At 43.3% G+C, this 14106-nt stretch overlaps 1 long non-coding RNA gene across 2 annotated transcripts in view; it reads left to right on the top strand.

The window, feature by feature from the left end:
• The first annotated feature begins 1271 nt into the window (after nt 1–1271).
• Nucleotides 1272–14106, top strand: part of LOC138763780 (uncharacterized) — a 42866-nt gene continuing 30031 nt past the window's right edge. For both annotated transcript variants that reach the window (XR_011357782.1, XR_011357781.1), the window contains exon 1: nt 1272–1557. This is a non-coding gene — a long non-coding RNA (uncharacterized lncRNA). The remainder of the gene's footprint in view (nt 1558–14106) is intronic.

Below are 14106 nucleotides of genomic sequence, written 5' to 3'. Positions count from 1 at the left end.
AAAATAAACAGGGCCTGAAAGTATGCTGGATGTTATCTGCAAAAAAAGAATCAGGATGCTGATATTTATTGCAGTTTTTGTAAATTATAACCAGAAACTTGAATAGGTCAAATTAGCCCCTACTGTTTAAAATTGCAATTCAGAGAAGGAATAGTTACAAACCATTAAAATGCAAAAGGGCAACACCAGACATTGGTGTTAGAATCTTCAGTGAAGGCTAAATAGTTTTGTCTTCTGATAGCTCCACTGGGGAATTGTAAACTGGAATGGACAACTGCAGTTAAATAATTATGTTACAAACTTTGGAACTATGTGGTCTTTCAATATAAAAATGTTTACAGAACCATGAACTGTCACCATTTTAGGAAGTAATGTATTCAGATTCTGCTTGTGAATAGCAGCCGATCAATATTATCGATCCAAGGTAAATAAATAAGAAAAAGTGAGCAATTATTTGAAAACTATATAGTGCATTCTGTGCCTTTCTATGGATAGAGAATGCTCGTTTCATTCAAATCAAAATACTGTTCATTTAAAACGTCAATCTACCAGAACCAGACCTCAAAAAACGTCAGGCTATATCAAACTATGCAATATTATTCAGAAATACCCTGTTTCCGAATTTGTTTAATTTCATTCTCTGTTGTAGTAGGGGGTAACAGTATTTAGCGTTTCTTTAAAAACGTAGAATCGAGTTAGTGTATCTTCCAGGAAGGTGTCTGAGTTGCCAGGTATTTTTTAGATCAACAATTTTATTCATATATCTTTATTCCGAGGGACCCAACTTTTAAACAGGAATGACCCATTTCGTTCAGCTGTTAGCCCGAAGTAAGCACAGGGGCTTCTCCAAAGAATGAAAATGTATCTACCCTGTACATTTCAGACCATCTATGTGATTTAAACCAAACAAATTCGCGTTCTGAGATGGGCAATGTCACTTGTTGCACATTCAGTCCGCCCAACCGTGAGATTGTCACTCTAAAAGCTCCACCCACGACTAACCAGTAACCGAAATACAAAGTAAATCGAGGGCTGGAAACATTTACGCTTCCCGTGAAATATAAAAGGCCCGGGAAAGGAAGTTAGTTTAAACCAGGAGTTACTCCCTTCTAAGGAATTTGCGCGCTTCTAATTCGCTCTCTCCAAACCTCTCGAGGCTTACGTGCTGACGTAGGTTGGGCGCCGGAATGCCCGTCCGGGGACGTGGGAAATTTGCTTCCAAATATGGTAAACGTCGTGATCTCATCGTCTGAACTTGCGGAAGTGTGACGTCACACCCGGGGTCGCCTGGTGGGTGGGGATTGATGGGATGATCAGAAGGGCCCGCCGCCGTGTCCTGACTGACAGCCCGGAGTTACCTGGCTGCGACCAGCAACAGCGCACCTGCGAGGCACCCATCCCAAAGAGCCGGTAAGAGGCACCCGTTGAAGCCAGCGGCACTTTGGAGCTCGACTCTCAACTGAATCGGAGGCACAAGACTGAGCAGTAAAATGGAGGCACAAGAGACTGGATAGTTTGTCACACTAGGTGCAGACACTCCTCCACCCCGATCTCCATGTAAGGAGATCTCCACTAACATTTGCTATAAACCCACCGATTCCCACAGCTACCCTGACTACACCTCCCACCCTGTGTCTTGTGGAGACACCATATCTTTCAGAGGTTCTCTGTCTCCACCACGTGTTAATCGACATTAGGTATTTTTTTTCCTCCAAGACATCTGAAATTTCCCTCCACTGTGGTTGATGGGAGTCCTCACCTGCATTTTTTCCACATTTCTGCTTTCGTCCTGCCTCCCCCAGACACAACAGTTTCCTTGGTCCTTAACTTACCTAGTACTAAAGCGTCTGGACCCGAAATTTTCACCATTTCTTTGCCTTCACAAATGCTGTTATGAACTGCTGAATTCCTCCAGCAACTTATTCAAAATGACACCCTTGTCATAGAGTCCTATAAGGAAACAGGCACACAGGCCCAATGTGTCATAAGAGTATAAGAAATAGAAGAAAGAGAAGGCCATCTGGCCCGTCAAGCCTGCTCCACCATTCAATTAGATCATAGCTGATCTGACAATAGGGATATCTCCACTTACTTGCCTTTTACCCATATTTCTTAATTCCTTTACTCTGTAAAAAAAATATCCAACCTTTTCTGAAATTTAATCACTGAGGTTGCCTCCTCTTCTTCGATTGGCAGTGAATTCTACACATTCATCACCTTCTGGGAAAAGTAGTTCCTCCTCATCTCCAATGGGCCCTAATTCTAGTCTCTCCCACCAATGGAAAAAAATGTACAAACCTCTATCTTATCTATGCCTTTCATCATTTTAAACGTTTCTATAAGATCCCCTCTCATTCTTCCAGCGAGTACAATCCCAGATGACTCAATCGCTCATAGGCTATCACCCTCATCTTTGGAATCAACATGGTGAACCTGCTTTGCACCATCTCTTTCATCTTTCCTCAGGTAAGGAGAACAGAACTGTACTCAATACTCCAGATGCAGCCTCAGCAGTATCTTGTACACTTGCAGCATAACCTCCCTGCTTTTAATATCAATCCTTCTAGCAATGAAGATAAACATTCCATTTACCTTCTTGATAGCCTGCTGCACTTGCAAACCGACCTTTTGTGATTCATGCCTATTCCCCCAAGTTCTTTGTCCATGCCAAACAATGTGACCTCTTGTGTTAGTCCCACTTGGTGCATTAGGCCCATTCCCCTCCTATTCATACAGTGTTTTTATCCAAGTGTTTTTTCAAAGGAAACTAACATATCTGCCACCACCACTTTGGACCTTATGCCCACTATTCTCTGAGTGAAAATCTACCCCGTTTCTAAATTCAACACCCCACCCTCCAGCTCTCACCTTACCAGGAAACAGAAAATTATTGGTAATTTAATCAGTGCTCATCAGAGGTGGTTCACCAGGTTGATCCCAGAGATGAGGGGATTGACCTACAAGGAAAGACTAAATTGTCTGGGATTATAATCACTCAAATTCAGAAGAATGAGAGGAGATCTTATAGAAATGTATAAAATTATGAGAGGGATAGATACGAAAGAGGCTGGAAAATTGTTTTCACTGGTAGGTGAGACAAGAATGAGGGGACACAGCCTCAAGATTCAGGGGAGTAGATTCAAGACAGAGATGAAGAAAAACTGTTGTTCCCAGAGAACAGTGAATCTGTGGAAATCTATACTCAGGGAAGCAGTTGAGTCTACTTCATTAAACATATTTAAGGTTAAATGAATTGATGGATTTGGGTGTAACGCGACTGCCCTCAGAGACAAATGAGGAGTACAAACAAGTTTTAATAGCTTACAATCAATGGCCGGTAGACACAATAGTCCTCTGGTGAATCTAAGGTAAGGTAGGAAAACCAGGGTTTATTCTGGGGTAGGTGAGGGTGGAGCCAAGGGACGAGCCAGCCATCAGAACAATGCACAGACAGTGAATTCCAGTTCACTGCATTTACCCCTTCTTTCAGAATAGAACCTGTGGATGAAAAACAGAGACCATAAATTCAAAAAAATTAATAGTTTACAAATATTTACAAGTTAAATCTGTCAGGGGGTCTAGTTATTCTGGTTGAGCGCCTCAGTATTGGTGGACTTTGCAGGTCCTGAACTTCCTGGAACCCCTGCAGTACAGGGTTTCTGGGTCTCAAGGGCTCTGGCTCTCGAGCAATGTCCTCCGGAACCCTGGGGGGTGTACTTGGTAGTTCCTGGCTCATTTGAGGCATCAGATCCTCATTCCCGGTAGTGCCAGGTTTCTGATCGAGACAGAGTCCTTTCTGCCATCAGAATATGCCACGTAGGCATACGTTGGGTTGGCGTGCAGCAGGTGCACCTTCTCAATCAGGGAGTCTGCTTTGCTCCTTGTCACGTACTTTCTCAGCAGGACTGGCCATGGTGCCATTAGCCAAGCCGAGAGAGTAGTCCTGAACGTGGATTTACTCGGGAACGTGAACATAAGCTCGTGAGGAATTGCGTTGGTTGCAGTGCAGAGGAATGACCTTATGGACTGGAGCGCTGTGGGTAGGACTTCTTGCCAGTGTGAGTCTGGAAGGCCTTTGGGCCGGAGAGCCAATTTCACATCTTTCCATTCAGTAGCATTCTCTTTTTCAACTTGTCCGTTCCCCAGGAATTGGAGCTAGTCGTCCTGCTTGAGGCAATCCCCCTTACAAGCAGGTATTGGTGTAACTCTTCACTCATAAAGCCCTGGTCACTATGGATATAGCTAGGATACCTGAACAGGGTGAAAAATAGAGTGCAAGGCCCTGATGACCGTGGTGATGGTCATGTCTGGGCAGGGGATGGCGAATGGAAAACATGAATACTCGTTAATGAAATACATGTTTCCGTTGGTGGAAGGGAGGGGACCTTTGAAATTGACACTGAGTTGTTTGAAGGGGTGGGATGCCTTTATAAGGTGCACTTTGTTGGAGTGGTTGCACTATGCACAGACCTGGCAGGACCTGCTCATTTCCTTGATAACCTCAATGATTAGGACAGGTTGCATGCCTTGACGAAATGAGCCATGCAAGTGATGCCCAGGTGGCAAAGCTCATTGTGCTGTGACCGCAACTGGCTGATGTGTGTAGAGGAACAGCTTCCTTGTGACATGGCATCTGGAGATTCATTGAGAGTATCTGGCCTGTATACTATGTCATAATTATAGGTGGAGAGTTTGATCCTCCACCTAGTGATCTAATCATTTTTTATTTTACCCCTTTGTGCATTACTAAACATAAATGCCACCAATCACTGGTCAGTGAGTAGTGTAAATTTTCTGCTGGTCAGGTAATACATCCAGTGCCTAATGACCTCAACAATGGCTTGAGCCTCTTTCTGCACTGATGGGATCCGAAGCTCATGGCCTTGTAGGGTGCGGGAGATGAAGGTAATTGGCCTGCCCACCTGGCTAAGGGTAGAGGCCAAAGCTACGTGTGAGATATAGCTTTCCACCCGGAAAGGTGCATTCTTGTCCACCGCATGGATGGTGGCCTTTGTGATGTAGCTCCAAATGTAGTTGAAAGCCACCTGGGTTTCATCGATAATAGGAAAGAGGTGAATTTTAAGAGGGGGTGGACTTTATGTACGTAGTGATGGACCCACTGGGCATAGTAAGAGAAGAAGCCCAGGCACCTCTTTAAGGCCTTCATGGTCTTTGGGATTGGGAGGTCTAATAGGGCGTGCATTTGATTGAGGTAATTCTCCACCATATAGCTGAGGATCTGCATTTTATTGAGGTAATTCTCCACCATATAGCTGAGGATCGCCTGATGTTTAGTCCAGAACATGTACTTACTGGAGTTGTACATGAGATTCAGGGCCTTGGCTGTGTGGTGAAACTTCTGGAGGTTGATATTGTGATCTTCCAGAGAGTGTCCACAAATAGTGACATTGTTGAGATAAGGGAAGGTGGCCTTCAACCCAAAATTGTCGACCATTTTGCCCATCTGTCTCTGGAAGACCGAGAACCAATTAGTGATGCCAAAAGGGACCTTCCGGATCTGATAAAGCCATCCATCTGCCTCAAATGCAGTGTTGGAATGGTCCTCAGAACGGATCGGTTACTGATGGTATGCAGTTTTCAGGTCGATGGCTGAAGAGACATGATACTGTGCAATTTTGTTTACCATGTCCGAAATTCGAGGGAAGGGCATTCAGGAGTGTGAAACGATTAATTGTTTGGCTGTAGTCAATCAATAACCTGGACTTTTTTTCCCCTTTCATGACTACCATCTTGGCTCTCCATGTGCTGTTGCTAGGCTCAATTATGTTTTCTTTGAGCAGCCGCTGTGTCTCGGTTCTAATAAATTCCCGATCCCCCGCACTGTATCGCCTGCTCTTTGGTTTGCATTTGGGAATCAGGTTCGGAAACAGTGGTAGGGATCAATATTTAGAGTGGAGAAGCTGCATGTGGCATCCAGCTTTTGGGACCCTCCATTCTGCATCATGATTGGAGGAAGTGGGCCAGAGTACTCCATGGTCATGCTTTTAAGGTGACACAGGAAGTCCAGGCACAGCAACACAGAAGCACACAAATCCTTCAATATATACAATTGGAACTTACAAAATAGCCCCCCCCCTCCGACCTTTTACAGTTAGATGTTCTATACAATACCCCTGGATCGTCGCAGAGTGTGAGTGCGAAGCTGGGAAAATATGATAGTCCATTGGGAACACTTGTAAGTTGTACCACAGAACAGTTGCAGAGTTCATAAAGCTCTCAGTGGAGTCAGTGACTACCAAGCTATCAGTCAAGTGTCCATTTACCCTCACCTCGATCGTCAAGTTATTCAATTGGTGAGGTATTGCCTGTTCCAGGACGACTGATGCCAGTGTTCCGGAAACTCCATTGCTCTCCGATATCGACTCCCTCCTCTTGGCCCACGGGCAGACAAGATGGCTGCCGTTGCTACCCACAATTCTTTACTTCTGGTGGCAGGTCTCGCCATGAGATGCAGCAAGATGCTAGTGGTGAGCAGTTCAGAGAGGTTGAGGCCAGCACTTCGGGACTTTGGCATGGGTCGAATGCTGATTCGGGGATCGCAAATGTGGTTGCCCTCTTTGGGTTCCCTTTTGCCCTGCAAACCTTCAACCAGTGCCCTCATTTACCACATCCTGAACACATAGCGTCATTCGCAGGGCATCGAGTGCAGGGGTGCTGTGCCTGTCCACAGAAGTAGCATCCCTGGTCTCACATGACCATAGCAGTTTGCGCTGGGACCGCTGGTGCCCCAATGATTTGGTCCTCTGAAAAAGCGCTGCTTTCGCCCATAAGGTCATCCCCTCCCAGTTGGGCCTGTTCGAGTGCTTTCACCAGCTCCAGGGTACTGGCCAAGTCTTTATTCCCCAACTCTAGCAGTTGCTGCCTCACGTAACCCGACCTCACTCTTGCCACGAGAGTGTCCCGGATTTGTTGCTTTTCTCTCATGGGCCGTGTCTGCTTCGTAGTGGCATTTTCTAGTCAGGGGCCACAATTTAAGGACATAATCGTCCAGCGACTCACCCGGAACACTGTCAACGTGGAGAGAGCCTGTGTCTCGCCAGTATGTCGTTCTGAGGCCTCATGTAGTGGGCCTTCAAGCCTTCAAGACTTCTTGTGTGTGGCCATCAGGTAGGACTGGAAGTACTCCAGCCAGTAGGCAAATTCCTCTGAGGGTCGACCTGGAGCATGCCTGGCTTCAGGGCATCCATCCTGCTTCAAAGCTATTAAAATTATAACACAAGTGATTGCACTCAGACAAGTGAGGAGTACAAACATGTTTTTAATAGCTTACAATCAATGGCCGATAGACACAATAAACAGCGACAAGGCATCCCTCAAGAGCAAGACTCAGTGGCTGCCATGTTGGTGGTGTTCAGCACTCCCACCAACCCTCCCTCAGCGTCTCCACTACCCAACTCTCAGCATCGCTACCAACCCTCCTCTCAGCGCCGCCACTATCCCCCCTCAGCGCACCCACTAACTCCCATCTCAGCACGAACACTTACCCCCTTCTTAGAGCCGCTACTAACCTCCTTCTCAGCGCCGCTACTAACCCCTCTCTCAGCACTGCCACAAATCTCCTTCTCAGCACTGCCACCACCCCCCCTCTCAGCGCTGCCACTAACCCTCTCACAGTGCTGTTACTAACCCTCGCACCCCAATCAGTGCTGTCACTGACCCCCCCTCCCCCTCCACCACGTTCAGTGCCACCAGTATCCCCCCAACTCCACTCAACACGGAATGTGGCCTGGAGACCATGGGGCGGCAGACCAAAAAAGTTTGGGAACCACTGTTGGAGATCTTGCGTTGTTTTTATAGAAGTGAAAGTGTTGTCATTTATCATCATTTATGACCTAAGGACATCCCTAAGTGATACAGCTAATTAAATATATTTGATATCTAGTTACTATTTTCATCCAGCAAACATTTACATTGCTCCCTGTGTGGTTTTATTTCCTTTATGATTTGTTTGCTACCTTTTTGCAAATATTGTTAAATAATCCCATTATGTGATTTCTTCTTAAATTGGCGATGCAGACTTTTTAAAAAACATCCAGTATGTACAGCTATGAATATTTCTGGTGGTATTATCCTGTTTTAGGACATTTGTCCATACAGTACATGCTTGCATGTTTATTTCAGCAAACAGACATTTGTTATGCACTCCATTGTTCTGAAGTTGGATGGAATAGTTCCTGTTTTATAGTCTGGCATCAGACCACACAAGTTGTGTGTTCAAAACAATCTGGGAAGGGAGGGAAAGTCCCACACCTATGGGCATTAGTCTCCAGATCTGTATTGGCACATTAGCGACAATGCCTACTTAGAATTGCTTGGAAGAATGCCGTGGCAGTTTTAACTGCACATTAACAATTCTATTCTGCATGAATTACCTCTAAAAATAGATTAATGCACACAGACTGTCTGAGCATCATTCTGGCATCACCAATGTAGATCAATGTTTTCATTTAATCTCCATACCTAATTGACTTCCTAACAATTGCCCATTCCACTTTCTAGTGTCATTCACAGCTGATCCTCAGGATTGTATTTATTTCTGGGGGAAAAAGTGAGGGAATGGAATTGGGCAGAGGGATGACATGAACTCAAGAGGCTAAATTACTTCCCACTGTGTCATAAAGGCATAAGAGCATCACAGGAGCAACTGTTATTGGCTAAATTAACATTCTTAGGATTATTTCAATTGATCTAGTGATAAGTTCCTGAACAGGTGTAGTTTGCTGTCCCCCTGACACGGAAACTGGGACTGGAAAGGGAAGAGGAATGTCTTCAAGGAACAGAAGAAGTGTACGAAACCAATTCAGTATAAATAAAGAGAATAGGTGGAATGAATTTCTATGCATTTTGACAATAGTGAGAATATAACTTCGGTATGATAAAAATAATATCACACAGATAACATACATTTGTAATACATTCACTCTGCATTATTCATCCAGAAGTCCTTCCATTGCAGAAATATTGATATTAATCCAGTATTTATGTGCTGTAGAATCATATGGGAAGAAATTTGTCTTTGATCGCTTGAGCTGTGCAAGAGTATGAGTGAAATTCAGTGTACTCACCTCCATACATTCACTTTATATGCCTGATGCTGTCCCATGCACAGTGCCCTCCATAATGTTTGGAACAAATACACTTTTTTCCTTTCTTTGCTCCTGTGCTCCAGTTTTAGATTTATAAACAAGTATTTCACATTAAAGAGCACATTCCAGATTTTATTCATTTATTTGTATTTATATTTTGGTTTGACCATGTAGAAATTACACCACCTTTTAGACATAGTCCTCTCATTTCAGGGCAGCATAATGTTTGGGTGATTTGGCTTCACATGTGTTTGTAAGTACTCAGGTATGTTTAATTGCTTCATTGGTGCAGGTATAAGAGAGCGAGGCTTGCTTCAAAGCTTTTGATCACCTTTAGAATCTATATTTGCCATTTTACTACATGAGGAGAGGTTTTTTTAGACTCTATTTCTTTTCATTGTCTTCGGTGGACAGTAGTCATTAATACATCCACACCTGCCTCTTGAAGAACATTTCTGATCTGTCGGTCAGGCGTTTGGGGATTTTTCTTCACTATGAAGAGAATTCTTCTGTTATCAGCAGTGGAGATCTTCCTTGGAAGACCAGTCCCTTTGCGATTACTGAGCTCACCAGTACACTTTTTTTTCTTAATGATGTTCCAAACAGTTGATTTCGGTAATCCTAGGTTTTGGGCAATGTCTCTTACTATTTTATTCTTGTTTTTCTGCCTCATAATGGCTTCTTTGACGTTCATTGGCACAACTCTGTTCCTCACTGAAAAATGCCAGCTACAGACTCCAAAGGTGATCAAAAGCTTTGAAGCAAGCCTAGCTCTCTTATACTTGCACCAGTTAAGCAATTATACATACCTTTGTACTTACAAACACCTGTGAAGCCAAATGTCCCAAACATTAAAATGCACTGAAATGAGTGGACTATGTATAAAAAGTGTTGTAACTTCTACATGGTCAAACCAAAATGTATACAAATAACTGAGAATAAAATCTGGAATGTGAACTTTAATTACATGTGAAATGTTCGATTACAAATTTAAAACTGTGAAACGGGCAAATAAAGGGAAAAAAAGTGTCTTTATGGTGGGCACTGTATTTTTTCAATGCTAACCCCAGCCAGTGACATTCTTCCAGTACAGAATGAAGGCCATACTTTTGCAGCTCCTTAAAAGATCTCTCCAGTTTAGTAACTTAAATATACATACTTAATGTATAATGAAAATCTTAGCATTTTCTCCATAAATTAGACATAATTATGTCCATTTCTAATAATATTTTTAATGTTTCCATCAACATTTTTTCACCGATTTCAGGTATTATCCCAGATTTTAATAGGCCTCCATGTAAAAAGGTCTTTCAATCATGTTCATTTTAATTGTTTAATCTTTAATCTCTGATATTTGACTTTCTATTAGATGAAACATTTTCTCCCTACTTGCTTAATCTTCAGACTACCTTACCTTGTCTGTTAAATCCATCTCTAAATCATTTAAATCTATCACCAAGTCATAAAGATACTTTAGAGTGTGATGTGTGTTGTAAGCAACACTCCAGCTAAAGCCCAATCACTGATTTTTAAGGATGGAGACTGATTTCTTTGTGTTTTTTTTTCCATTATCAATATTCTTGTTTCCTAAGTCATACACCTCACATACTTTATCAACTGCCTCATGAACTAGCCTATTATCTTCAGGAACTTGTGCATATGCACTACCAGGCTTTTATGCTTTTAAATCCTATTCTCTTCCCTCCTCTTCGTTATGTCTCATTACTTCAAAATACTATATATTGTTTTCATTGTACATTTTCACCATTAAATTGCTTCATTTCATGAGCCTTTCTCTGGCCATCTAAAAACTCATACAGCAATACTAGGGAGAAGCTAGGGAGAGTAGATTGGGAGTGGATGTTGTTGGGTAAGTTCACAGCTGACATGTAGAAGTAATTTAAAGGCCAGATGGTCAGAATTCAGCTGTGGCATGTTCCTGTGAGGAAGAAACCCAAGGATGGCAAGGTTTGGGAACCTCAGGTGATGAAAGATGTTGACATTTTAGTTAAAGAAAAAGGAAGCATATATAAAGTTTAGGAAGTAGATATCAGACAATATCCTTAATGATTATAAATAAACCAGGAAAGAACTCAAACAAGAAATTAAGTAGGTCAAATGGACCCATGAAATGTACTTGGTGAGTAGAATTAAAGAGAATTCCAAGGAATGTTATACTTTTATTAGAGGGTAGCTAATGAGAGACTTAGGGCTGTTCATGGACAAAGGAGGGGACTCCTGTCTGGAGCCAGAGAAAGTAAATGAGTACTAAATGAGTCATTTGTAAGAGTATTCACCAAGAAGAAAGGCATGGAGGATATCCTGATATTCTAGGCCATGTTGATATCAAGAATGGAAGGTTGGGTCACTTGAAGATCATTAAAATGGGTAAGTGAAAAAGATTGACAAGAATGTTGCTTGAAATGAAGGGCTTAAGTTATAAGAGACTTAAGAGACTATTTTTTTTCCCTGGAGTGTTGGAGGCTAAGGGGGACTTGAATGGAAATGTATAAAATCATGAGGGGCACGGATAGAGTAAATAGTCAATGTCTTTTTCCTAGGGTAGAAGAGTTGGAAACTAGAGGGCATAGATTTAAGTTGAGGGAAATTATTTAGAAGGGATTTTTTTTTACACAGAGCATGGTGAGTATATTGAAAATACTGCTAATAAAAAAGGTGGGGATATCAAGGTTGTGTACTTACCAACGTTGGGAGCAGTGCCAGTTGCCGCTGATGATGTAAGCAAAGCAATACATGGGAGTAATGCATTTGCAGGTCAACGGACTCGTTGAGCATTTCCATCGACAATTGAAGGCAGCATGAACAGCAGGTGATGATGCATCTATGTGGAGCAAATGTTTGCCCATGGTTCTTCTTGGTATACGTACTGCTGTTAAGGCAGATCCTGGATGTCCTAGTATACTTGCCAAGCAAGTTTGTGAATTCAAGTCCAAGTACAATCTTCTATGATCCAACTAGTTATGTTGCTCATCTTCATAAAAAATAAGATTACTCCAACCTACTCCTATTTGGTAGGCGTCACCTGCAGTATATGTGCCAAATGATTTACAATGCTGTACTCATGTTATTTCAGCATGATGCTGTTCGAAAACCTCTTCAGCCCAATTACAATGGTCCTTTTCAGGTCTTATGATGCCACCTGAAACTTTTGTGATCAACAGGAAGGGAAAAGCTGACACAGTTTCTATCGACAGGTTGAAGCCAACATATATCGACGGTCCATGCTCCACTTTAGAGCCAAAATCAGAAGGTCAGTTGCACCCTTGCCTATTGGACCGTGCATTGACTGTCTTGCACTATCCAACAAGTTTGAGCCAAAATGTCAGCATTCCAGGCCATTGCTTAGTGGGACAGTTCCAATCAGCTTTGGAGGCGAGGGGGGGGGGGGTGGTGGGGAGGGTGTGCAGCTTTCGCAGTCACTTACTTACCTTCGTCGGGAGTGGTGTCAGTCGCCGCTGATGACGTAAATAACACATGGGAGTAATAGTGTGCATGTGCAGATGTGTTAAGCGTCAATATATGGATGATGGATCTCAGATTCAGGAGGAGGAGAGCGTCAGGATCATGCATGTGGCAGAGTAGTTTGGCTGGATGATGTTGGGGAAGTTGAAGAATGCAATGTTGTGTCTAGTGAATAAGAAAGTCGACCATGGTATGCGGAAAGAAACGAGTGAGTGTATTCTTAATTTGTAAGCTGTGGTAAATCAGTGCTGTAACGGGGACAATTGCAATGTTTAAACTGATTAATCGGGCACATGGATAGGAAAGATTCAGAGAAGAATGATATGGAAGATATGCAGCTAAATGGGACTAGATTTGGTAGACAATTTGGACACCATAGTCAGGAGTGGCTGAAGAGCCTGTTTCTCTGTTGTCTGGCTCCATGACTGTCTCCAAACTCTGATGGATATTTTCCCAGTTATTGAAAGAGGCAAGAAAAGAGATTGCTTGGGCCTTTGTATCCTTCCTTGCCTTTGGCAAGGTTCTCAGGACTGGAGAATAGTCCATGTTGTCCCTTTGCTTATGAAGAGTAATAAGGATAACCCAGCATATTGTAGTCTGGTGAGCCTTACAGGAGTGACAGAAAAGCTATCAGAGAGCATTCAAAGGAATAGGAGTGATCCCAATTAATACAAGCATGGGCTCATTAGGTATAGTCACTTTGGTTTTGTGTAAGGCAAGTCTCGTCTTCCGAATTTGACTGAATTTTCTCAAGGCTCCAAAGATGAAGAGAGGAGAATGTTGTCTATATAGATTTTAGTAAAGCATTTAACAAGGTCCCTCATGGTAGGCTGATCCAAAGTAATAAGACAAATGGGATTCACAGTGAATTGATAGGTTGGATTGAAAATTGGCTTGGCCATAGAAGACAAGAGGATAGTAGTGGAGGGGTGTTTCTCTGATTGGAGGTCTGTGACCAGTGCTGCTCCACAGGAGCGTGTATACCTGTGCGCTACTCAAAAGAAGACACACACATGTAGTGTAGTCAGGTTAAGCTCTGAGTTTTATTAGGGTTCAGCCGCGACTTTTATACTTGCACTGTTCCCGCCATAGCCCACCTTGGCTGACGTCACAACATGCATAACAAAAGCTGGTTTCCCGTGTGCAGGTACTTTCCTGCATAACAATGCCCTTTTCCCTGCATGCTGTCCCTGTCTGTTGGCTGCACAGCAAGGCCAGTGCTATTTTGGGGTCGCTGGCCTTTAAGCTGCCATTGCCGTTCACCCATCAGTTTGCTTGTTGGAGCCAGTGCCGCTACGCAGGTTGCTGGCCTTTGGTTGCACTCGCTGTCCAGAGCACCTCTCGATCGCTGCACTAGCAGGCCACCACATGACCTCCCCAGAATTGGCAGTATTGTCCTTGGTTCCCGGAGGCAAAGTCTTTGCAGCCTTCGGTGGTCTGCTTCTTCAGTGTGGTGCTGTTGTCTCTACCAGGTGCGCCCGGTACCTCCATCTTGCCTCCGACTTCCAGCTCGAAC

The sequence above is a fragment of the Narcine bancroftii genome, chromosome 5 (genome assembly GCF_036971445.1).
Source record: "Narcine bancroftii isolate sNarBan1 chromosome 5, sNarBan1.hap1, whole genome shotgun sequence".
Classification (NCBI taxonomy): Eukaryota; Metazoa; Chordata; class Chondrichthyes; order Torpediniformes; family Narcinidae; genus Narcine; species Narcine bancroftii.
Note: the sequence above shows the minus strand (reverse complement) of the source record. Positions and strands in the feature narration are given on the sequence as shown.